Source organism: Aulonocara sp. 'chitande type north' Nkhata Bay, linkage group LG13, assembly GCF_057382095.1.
Source record: "Aulonocara sp. 'chitande type north' Nkhata Bay isolate Kocher_YH1m ecotype deep benthic linkage group LG13, A_spYH_male_GT1.1, whole genome shotgun sequence".
NCBI lineage: Eukaryota > Metazoa > Chordata > Actinopteri > Cichliformes > Cichlidae > Aulonocara > Aulonocara sp. 'chitande type north' Nkhata Bay.
The window spans coordinates 30,325,772-30,336,646 of NC_141356.1; the positions used below are offsets into that span (position 1 = coordinate 30,325,772).

The 10,875-nt window shown below is 40.8% G+C and overlaps 1 long non-coding RNA gene across 1 annotated transcript; it reads left to right on the top strand.

The window, feature by feature from the left end:
• The first annotated feature begins 3,377 nt into the window (after positions 1-3,377).
• Positions 3,378-7,234, top strand: LOC147316367 (uncharacterized). Its single transcript, XR_015124472.1, has 4 exons — positions 3,378-4,145; positions 4,514-4,666; positions 5,028-5,115; positions 5,697-7,234. It is a non-coding gene; the product is annotated as an uncharacterized LOC147316367 (long non-coding RNA).
• Positions 7,235-10,875: the final 3,641 nt, after the last annotated feature.

Here is a 10,875-nt window from a genome sequence, read left to right on the forward strand (position 1 = left end):
TGACACAGGAGCACCAGATCCAGTATGTGTTTCAAAGTTATGATGGACAAGTAACTCCCTGTAAGACACAGTTAAGCATAGGGGTGGGTATCGAAACCCGGTTCTTGTTGAGAACCGGTTCCCACTGTTTCAATCCTTGGAGTTGTTTGCCATTTTTGCAAACGATTCCCTTATCGATTCCAGTCGCCCCGAATGACGTCACCACGTTGCGGAGCATCATTTACCTGGCAGGAAACACGGCGCGAAAGCGGCTCAAACGCTCAAAAGTTTGATTATACTTTACAAGAACGGATGACAACAGGGCAACTTGCAATACTTGCAATTGAGTAGTTACATTACAGTTAAAACTATCTTGTTACTTGTCGATAGGGGGGGGAATGCATGGTTGTTTCATCCATTTTTTTCTTCATATGCAACAATCAGCTGATTTTAGTTTATGTGGAGAAAGAAGGGGGATAACGGTGGAGCAGTCTTTAGCTTTTGAGGAGTGGAGACATGAAAATCACTTTTATTTTCATTATTGAAAAGCATCTGCACAGACAACCTACTAGCACAAAGCTAGACAAGAACCCAGAGCAATGTTCAACCTGACCCCACCCCAGCAGAAGAGCCTGATCTTCAACAGGTAACAAAGGCAGTGAGTGTTGAGGAGTCAGGTTTGCAGCATCGCAGTCTCCATTACTACCTGTGCATGCTTCTACAGCAGAATCATAGTGGCGGTAACTGGTTTTCAGCTTGTTAGTGCTGTCGGTTTTCTGTTCATATGCAGAAACTGAAATAAAAATTACATGTGTGTCCTGATCAGGAAAGAGATACATGTCGGTGTGTGGAACTGTAGACCAAGGTTTATATTGTTAACTGCAAATTATGTTCAAGTGACAAAGATTTTCTGCTCAATTTACAGAGTAATGGAAAAGTAATCTGATGATTTGTGAAACGAGTTACTTACTGCATTACTTTATAGAGTAATAATGATTAATGTGTACTTTTTTTTTCTTTGACGTAACAGCTCCAACACCACTGAAAAAGAGAGTTGTAAATAGCAGATACAGAGTCTGCATTTATTTAGAGTCACTGATCTACAGTATGTGACTTTAACTGTTTTGGGGGTGTTTTGCTGCAAAAAAGCAGGTGCATGATATGGCAGAAAACAAAGGTACGTGACTGGACCAACAGAACCAGCTGAAGCTCAAACAAGAAGACAAGCTCTAAAGGAAAACTTGACATTATACTCATTGCTGATATGAAAATATTGATTCAGGCTGCTTTAGAATCCATGCAGGTTGCAGAGAAACCTCACAAGTACTTAAAATGACTCAAGGGTTCCCCATGCAACAAAGCTGCATAATGGAGATATCTTTATGAAGGAAGAAAACAATGGTGCTGTCATCCTTTTTTAATGTCTGTCTTTCTTCCTGCAGCCCTATCTCGCTCTCTCTTTCCAGCTCTGTCATTCTTGCTTCTTCTAATTCTGCTCCGACAGCAGCCTCCCCCCAACTGTGTTGATAACAACCTCTGCAAATAACCCTGCAGAAAAACACATTGTCCTTGATCCAATATTGCAACATCCTGTCGGCTCAAAGGCATTAGTTCATTTCTGGGAGACTTGGTTACTAAAAAAGAAATGGAGATTACAGGATGTTTTAACAATCCGTTGACACGTTTCACACCAACCTTGGATTTCTCTTAACTCGGAGGTGGAACCTCACACTTCATCAGAGTGTAAGGTTGAGACACTGAACATGCTGGTGAAGCTTCCACCAGTTTATTTTTCAACGATAGGGGGAACACACTCTCGCCTCTCTTTGGTTGAAAAGTGGCTTTTTTTCTTTCTTTCTTTTTTTTTAAACTTGGCTGCTGAAGTGTTTGTAAAAAGCAATGTTTAAAGTCAGTGCAATCAGAGGGAGAAGATGAAGTTAGTAGCACTAAATCTACGAAAATTAACAGTGATTTTCAGAGACACGTTTGCGGCGGAGGGGAACGGACCGCTGCGACAGTGATTATGAGATATATGTTGCTAAAATTTTAAATCATGATGTAAAACATACCGTGCGTCTCAATATCAGATGTCGCACATAGTTTGCTAATTGTTCCATTACTAATGTACTGTAAATTAGCGAGCCAATGAGCTGAGATGACATTTAAATACACTGATAACGACTTACATCACTGTCACAAATGCTCAGTTGGGCTCTACAGTTGGCTCTGCAGCACTGCTCAGTTAATCTATTTCGTAGCGTTCTTCTTCTCTCACTTTTCTCCACATGCTGTCTTTTTAGTCATTTGATATCTTTTTTTTTTATTTGTTTTATCAGTTTACAAAGCAATAGTGCCTTAGCTGCAGGCCTGAGCAGGAGAAGCTCCTCGCTATGTCAACAGTGCAGCTGTTCTCTGAACTGTGACATCTCTTTTTTCCTAGGCAGTCTCCCCTCTGCTTTTTCATTTTTCACCTGTATTTATAAGGTGAAAGTTGGCTGGGCCTGTTTTCTTTTTTTTTTTTCAGTGCCACCTGCACTCATATTATAGTTACTCCCCTGATAGCTACCATGTAAAATCAGCCTTCAAATGTTACAGCAGTTCAGCGGTAAGAACTGAATTTAATGTTTATCCAGGGCATTTCTGCAACGACTTCATTCACTTTACTCGCCGGTCTTTTTGGAAGTAGATAATGTCCGTTGATAATAATCATTACAAATGTTGATAAACCTCCAATTAAACGTAATCTTTTAATAGTCATCGTGTTATCTGCCCTCTCTGTGTTTTACCCCCGTTGACCGCTGTGCAATTAGACACATACACAGTGATTTAATAATAACGAGAGTCGTTTATTCTGAGAGGGTCCTGAAATATTCTGTTGGTTTTGTTGGCACTTTTTTTTTGTCACATCTAAAGTTTCACACAGTTAAGAGTCTGTGAGAGATTTTCTGTATCCTTACTTGACAAGTGTAAAAGACTTAGCACATACAGAAGAGGGAGACAAACATTTTCATCCTTGACAGGTAAGAAGCGTCAAAATCACTCAGATGAAGGCATCACCGAGACACAGATTTGTATAACTGATTTTTTATTTAAGAGAGGATGGGAGAGAAAAGGACATGAATGGTGTAGCAGGACTTTTGGTGTTCAGTCCCATGATTGCGCTGCCCACATATAAAACACTTTCAAACCAGCAATATACTTGATATTGTCTGCGTTTTACTGCAAGTGCCTGAGATCTCTCCAGAGATGCAGAGAGTTTATTACATGTTGCTGACAGGTGGCGTGTGAGTCCAAGCGCTCCCGTTTTCCATCACCACCTGACACCTATCTGTGAAGATGTCTTATAGTTCTCTGGGGGAAAGATGCATAAAACTTCACAGCAAAGCAGTGCACTGAAAAAAAGGGACTGGCCATCTCTTGGATTTATGTAAGCATCTTGCATGTATTTAACACAATTGCCTCATGTTTTAAAGATAAATGTAACTATATAGTGTAAAAACTACATGATATGCAGAAAGGGTGTATTAAATTGTTTATATCATGTTCAGGTGAAGTAAGTCAATAAGATAGCAACGTTAAATCTCGTGAAACCACGCGTGATTTCATCTCGCGGGCTTTGGATCGTGGTTTAAAAAATGCATCCATCTCAGTCAAGTCGAGCAGCCAACTCTACGTTTTTTGGTATGTCTTGATTTTTTGAATTAATATTTACCATATTTCAGCCAAATGTAGTTAAACGTCTAAAGTGCCGCCATGTAACATGCTAAAAAAAGAGCCGTTAGCTTATTTGCTGTTTTATCTGTTATCAAAGAATTGGCGCTTTTTCATTTGAATTTGTCTTTGGCACAAGAGCCGTAATATCACATTAAACCTAATTACGAGGCACTCATAACATAATTTGGTTTTCTGTGTGAATAGATTTGTCAACTGACTCTTCAGTTACATTGTGTATTTACTGCACCGTGGTGTTAGTGAGATTTTGGACATTGAACAGCTTTAGCTAATATCATCAGCGGCATTATGCTAGCTTACATCCCTACCCCTCCTGCCCTCACCTGCTGTCCTTTTGTTTTTGTTTTTGTTTTTGTTGATGCACATTGAGAGACCACATCTATTCTGCATTTCACCAGGAGTCAGCTGATGGATTGTGGGTTCAAGGTGTTATGGTAAGAAAGTATATGCTATTTTCGCTTAAGGTTTCTGTAACTTAATTATAATAGGTTTTTTATAATTATTAGGTGCATGCATACTCAAATAGACCACCCTATTAATACAACTGAGAAATCCAAAATCTGCCATAGGTTTAACTTATACCTGTATGTATTGTCAGAAAGGTGATTACTGGACTCACATTAATGCACACTTGAACTAAAATGGGGTTGTAACTTGTGGGTTCTTGGGTTGCAAATCAGAAATAAACATTTTTTTAATCCCATAAGATCTGGAAACACAGTTTTTATTCAACAAAACATTACTGATTATTAACCAAGCACAGTGCCTGCTGTTATTTCAAAATAATTTTATGTCATTTCAGATGAAATGCAGCATTCCAGTGCATCCCAACCATGCCTTTACAGTCAAGGTTTCTGACGGAGCTGAGTTTCTCTCTGACAGTCTGCTGAAAGTGTTTGCAAAGTGATCGGGGGAACAGGGCACAAAGCTAAAGGATGTAGCTGCCATGATGACAGTAAGAACTTTAAAATTCTTTAACTACAAAGTGTATATGTATTGCATTAGGTCAGTAAAAGATTTTTATGCTGCATCCATTGAAACAGTCAACTATTACCTGTGAGTACTGATTCCACCGAAAGGATGCCATAATTTTCGTCATGCATTTACTGGCCCACTGAGAAAAATTGATCTTTTAAAAAAAATAAATGTTCTGGAAACTATATATCCATAAAGTTGATGTCAAACAGGAACTTTTGATATTGCTTTGTAGATGCTGGTGTTGCATGTTGACTGGTTTAAGTTTTGGTCTGGGATCATTTTCTTCTGTGCTACTGAAAAGTTCACAAATCTCTGTTTTCTTTGTTATAATACTTTAGGATGACATTAATGCTCAAAGGGAGTCTCATCAAAGTGCTCCGCATCTGTGTGAAAGACAATTGCAACATCTTGGTGCAGGAGTTCATGGTGAGTGTTTTATGAGTAGATTGTGGCTTTGCAACATTTAAAAATGCATTTAGTTATCCACTTGATCCTCATTGGACCAGTTAGGACCAGTAGTCCTCTTTAATAATTTGAAGTTCACATGAGGCCTGGTAGTGAACTCAGCCGCCGGCCCTTGAGGCCCCACCCCTGTATTAGGGGTCACATCAGTGTGAAAAAACTTTAAATTTGTCATTCTAGTGAACAAAGGAAAATCCCACCAATATTTACATTAGCTTTTGTTTGAAAAAAAAAAAGACCAACAGCTAACCAAATTGTGGGGCTGAAAGTCTAAATTCTAACATCTTCTGAGTGACAAAACCTGGATTTCTGATGGGCCAGTGTCTTTCTAAGAAAAACTAATGTAAAGCATTTGAAATTATGTTTTTCACCCTCTCTTAGAAACTCTGTTAGACCATGAATGGCAGCATGGCAGGCCACTCTTTGGCTATAGCTATTTACTATGTTGCTTGCATTGGTTTAAATTACTCTAACATTAGAACTGGTAGATTCAAAAGAGATGAGTTTAAAAAGGAATCTTAAAGAAATGTTTTGTTTTTAACCAGGACTTGACTGAGGGCCACTGCACAGATTGAGAAAACCACAATGAACATCTGTCTCCAGAGGATGCACCAGGCAATGACTTTTCTGACGTTGGCATCATCATCGAGGGTATAGTAGTTCTTCAAGATCTGGATAACGTGACCTTTGCAGTAGCCATGCTGTTTGGACCTTTTTTATTCCTTCAATATGAGTTACCCATCACAACTCTGCTACACTTTTGAGGTGATTCAAAGGGTGGTAATGGAGTTGGAAGCAACTCAGCTCTCAAGAAAAGCTCACAACTAAGACAAAACTGCTCCTGCAACGAAGCTCACTGTTATGCATGTGAGGTGACCAGCTCTAGGTGAGAAGACATTTAAATCTCACACTTGTTCTGCTGCATTTTTGAAGCTCAATTCCAGGAACAGATCGCAGGGTTCATTTTTATATACACTGCAACTGCCATGAGGACGAGCCGTTTTTTTGTTGTTGTTGTTGTTTGTTTTTCCTTTTGCTCTGTACAAGTTCTCTGTCTGTTTGGCAGCATTTTTAAATTTCTCTTTGTATTTTTTCTTTCTTTTACTAGTGAAGAGATGTAGCATGAACAGTTATGCAGTCTAAATATCCCATATGGGCCGTGTGAAATGGTATTTTCAGTTTCATTCAGTTGAAGTAAGGAACGTTGAATATTTCTAAGCTTGCTGTTTTGAACCAAGATGTCACAGTATGATCAGTGCCGTAATTTTTGACAGTCACTGTATCAATGTTATTTTTGCATCTCTTGAATAAAGGTTTTGACCTGCAAGTGCTAATTTCTTTAGTTATTGGGGTAAAATGGGTAATGTTAATAGGAAGGTGTTTGCCAATTCAGTAACCTAATTTAATGTTAATGGAAACTAACATTACCTCAAATTGTTTAGTTATAATTGTTGTTTAACTGAATCTTGACGTCAGAGGCCTTAAATAGAATGTTTTGTATTGTTCTTTCCCAACATTTTTCAAAAGAAAGAGTCTAATTTCTTTGCTGTGATTGATTCCAGAGAACACGGAAGAACTGACATTATTTAACTGTTGGTTTATATAGATTCAGTAGTGGAGTAATGTCAGTTTAATTCTTTACCTACTGTCAATGCAGTGAAATTAGACATTTTGTTTTGAAAGGTTACTGGTGGATGCCAGCAACCATCTTGGAAGAGAACAATATAATCTGTTATAAGGCCTCCATTTGAAAATTGTGTATTTGATACTAGAATATAATAGCAAAATGTAATTTGAAGATAACATGTAGTATTTAAGTGACCAAGTAGTATTGGGTAAAAGTTATTGAATGGTGTTGGGATAAAGTGAGAAAATTGTGAAGGATTAAAATATTTCAAGAGCTCAAATTACTTCATCAAAACATGTTTAAGTCACATTTTATCAACACAAATTGCACAGGTTTATTGAACATGAATAAATTGTGTTAATTTAACTCAATTGTTTAAGTTGCTGCCAAAGCAAAACATCTGTGTGCAACAAATGTCCACCATTGAATTAAGTAAATCCAACAACATATTTTTTTCAGTGTGCAGAGGTTTAAATTTTGAGGAGAATAAAAAGTGATGATGCACAAACAGAAAACGTCCATAAAATGCTGCATGCTTCGGAAGGAGAACAAGATATCAGTGGTAGAGGATGCAGTGATGGCACTGCAATTACAATGTGTCACTTCTGTTTGACAATAAATAAATGACTATCTAGCCGGCGCTTTCATCCGTTTTTAGGTAGGCATCAATCTTTTTCAGTTACAAAATAAAAGCTGATCAAATGCAAAGTTTCCAATCAAAACCAAATTGAAAATGCTAAGGTATTTTAAATATGGTGTCTTGTAGAAGACTGTATATTTTACAGTCCACATAAAAAAGGTTTGTTTGCAACCATTCTTCACACTTAAAAACATACTATAGTGATGTGACTCCCCACACTCAGCTAAGCTCCACTCAAATTCCCTTGCTCAATATACATATATATATATATATATATATATATATATATATATATATTGCAAATTAGCACAAGTTTTAAGCTGAAACCTGATTAAGAGGCATTTCCCAGTTATGAAAGATTAAATGACTAAAATCATGTGAAAATATCAACAGATCAAAGGGAGAGCTTTAGTTTGATGGTAGCTAAAACTGTCAGCTGTGGATGAGCCAATGGAGAAGGAAGAATGTGAAACTCTTGCCAAAAAAAAAAAAACTCCAGCAAAAAGACATTTCTCAAAGGGTAAGTATCAAATCATTTCAGAAGTCAGAAGCTTTAGGTCTAAACATCATGGTCAAAGGAAAAGAAAATAACTGTAAAATTTGTTGAAGGAAAATAATGCAGGCTCAGTCTTACAAATGTCAATAAATGGTGGTGTAATATTTTGCAAACAGCGACAGCTCCAGTGGTTCCTCTAACTTTTCTCTGGTGAAACCAGAACCATGGTTTCTTTCATCCCCTGTCATTCTTTGTTGTAGCAGACATTATGCCAGCTTATTATACTGCAGTGTTGTCAACCTCCATGTCAAAACAAGAGATTTTTCTATTGTTACCGTGCTTATGTGACGATCGCATGTTTGTTGTGTTGTGACTGAATAAACTGATGAAAGGTACAGAAAATAAATATTTTTCCAGTCGACCACTATTCCCCTAATCCTGGCTGCACACTGCAGATCCACCATGATGCAAACAGCCTGACACCCTCCATGTCGACTTACAGTGAAGCTGTACTAACTCGTGACCCCTCGTGACTGGTCATGGCTGTGCTTTGAATATGAGTTACTTCTGCCTAATAAGAAGCAAAGCTCTAGCCATTAAACCCTTGGTGCTAAAAGCTCATGTAAGTATGCTGTTTTTGTCACCATGACGATAACATCACCATGACGGTTTACCTACAGCCACAATACACACCCCTCGTCCAAAGGCAGCCGGTCACAACGCGCTCCATCCGGAGATGGACCCCAGAAAAGGAGGATGCTCTGAGGGACTGTTATGACAACACAGACTGGGATGTGCTCCTGAGCCCACATGGTGAGGACATAGAGGGGGTGACACACTGTCTTACAGACTACCTCAACTTTTGTGTGGACACGGTCGCCCCTGCTAAGACAGTACGGTGTTATCCTAATAACAAACCGTGGGTAACACAGGAAGTCAAAGCTGTCCTCAACATGAAGAAGAAGGCTTTCAGGAGCAAAGTGAAGGAGGAGATGAAGGCAGCACAGCGGGAGGTGAAACGCTGCCTGAGGGAAGCAAAGGACACCTACAGGAGGAAGGTGGAGCAGAAGTTGGAGAGGAACAACATGAGGGAGGTCTGGAATGGTGTGAAAACCATCACAGGCCACAACACCAAGAAAAGCACAGTGGGGGGGGACTGTGGAGAAGGCAAACGAACTCAACAACTTCTTCAACAGGTTTGACCAGCCCACAACCCCCCCACCCTCACCTTCACTACAGAGTCCAATCCCCACTCTCCTACCTCCCTCGCTTCCCCCCCTTCCTGACACCATGACACCCCCCTCCTCCAATCCCTCTCTCAGCAGCAAGACATCTCCCCCCCTCCCCTCCTCCCAAACATCTCCCAGTGTCACAGTGGATCAGGTCAGGAGGCAACTGAGGAAGCTTCGCCCCAGAAAGGCAGCAGGCCCAGACAAGGTGTGTCCTAGGATGCTAAAGGCGTGTGCTGCTGAACTTGGGGAGCCGCTACAACGAGTCTTCAACCTCAGTCTGCGACTGGGGAGAGTGCCCGCCCTATGGAAGACATCCTGCATCGTCCCGGTCCCCAAAAAGAACCGGCCCAATGAGCTGAATGACTTCCGACCGGTGGCACTGACGTCACATCTTATGAAGACTCTAGAGCGGCTCTTCCTCAACCTCCTCCGACCACAGGTACAACATGCCCAGGACCCACTACAGTTTGCATACAAGGCGGGTGTCGGAGTGGAGGATGCCATCCTGTACCTCCTACACAGAGCCCACTCACACCTGGATGGGGGAAAAGGCACGGTCAGGATACTGTTTCTTGACTTTTCCAGTGCCTTTAATACCATCCGGCCCTGTATGCTTCAAGAAAAACTGAACAGGATGGAGGTGGACCCCTGCCTGGTGGCTTGGATCTCCGACTACCTCACCGACAGACCACAGTACGTCAGGCTGAAGGACATCACGTCTGACACAGTGGTCAGCAGCACAGGAGCACCACAGGGAACTGTGCTGTCCCCTCTTCTCTTCACCCTGTACACCTCTGACTTCTGCTACAACTCTGAATTATGCCATATTCAGAAGTTTGCAGACGACACGGCCATCATGGGGTGTATCTGGGATGATCAGGAAGAGGAGTACAGAAGTCTGGTGAGGAACTTTGTCGCATGGAGTCACACAAACCACCTGCAACTCAACACCTCAAAGACTAAGGAACTGGTTGTGGACTTCGGGAGGTCTAGAGCAGGTCCACTGCCGGTTCAGATAGAGGGGGAGGAGGTGGAGGTGGTCAACAAGTACAAGTACCTCGGGCTGTGGGTGGACAATAAACTGGACTGGTCATGCAACACAGAGCACCTGTATAAAAAAGCCCAAAGCCGACTGTACTTCCTCAGGAGGCTGAGGTCTTTTAACATCTGCAGGAAGCTCCTGAGGATGTTTTACCAGTCGGTGGTTGCTGGAGTACTTTTCTATGCTGTGGTGTGCTGGGGGAGCAGCACAGCAAAGAAGGACTCATCCAGGCTGGAGAAACTGATCAGGAGGGCTAGCTCTGTGGTCAGCATGAAGCTGGACACTCTGGTGACAGTGGCAGAGAAAAGGACATTAAAGAAACTGATGGACATTATGGACAATGCCAGACATCCTCTGCACACGGCCATTAACAACCAGAAGAGTCTGTTCAGTGACAGGTTGCTTCTCCCAAAGACAAGAACTAACAGACTTAAAAACTCCTTTGTCCCACACGCCATCAGACTGTTTAACTCCTCCCTGGAGGGGAGAGGGAGGGGAAACAGGAGGACAAAGGAGGGGGGAACAACTAAGCTGTAGTGCCTCTTCACCTCACTGTGCAATACCTTTTGTGCAATACTTTTGTAAATAGTCAACGGTGCAATAGACTCAATACTTGAAATGTGCAATTCACTTGTATTTTTATTTTTATTCCTATTTATTCTATTTATCCCCTTCGTATATTTTATT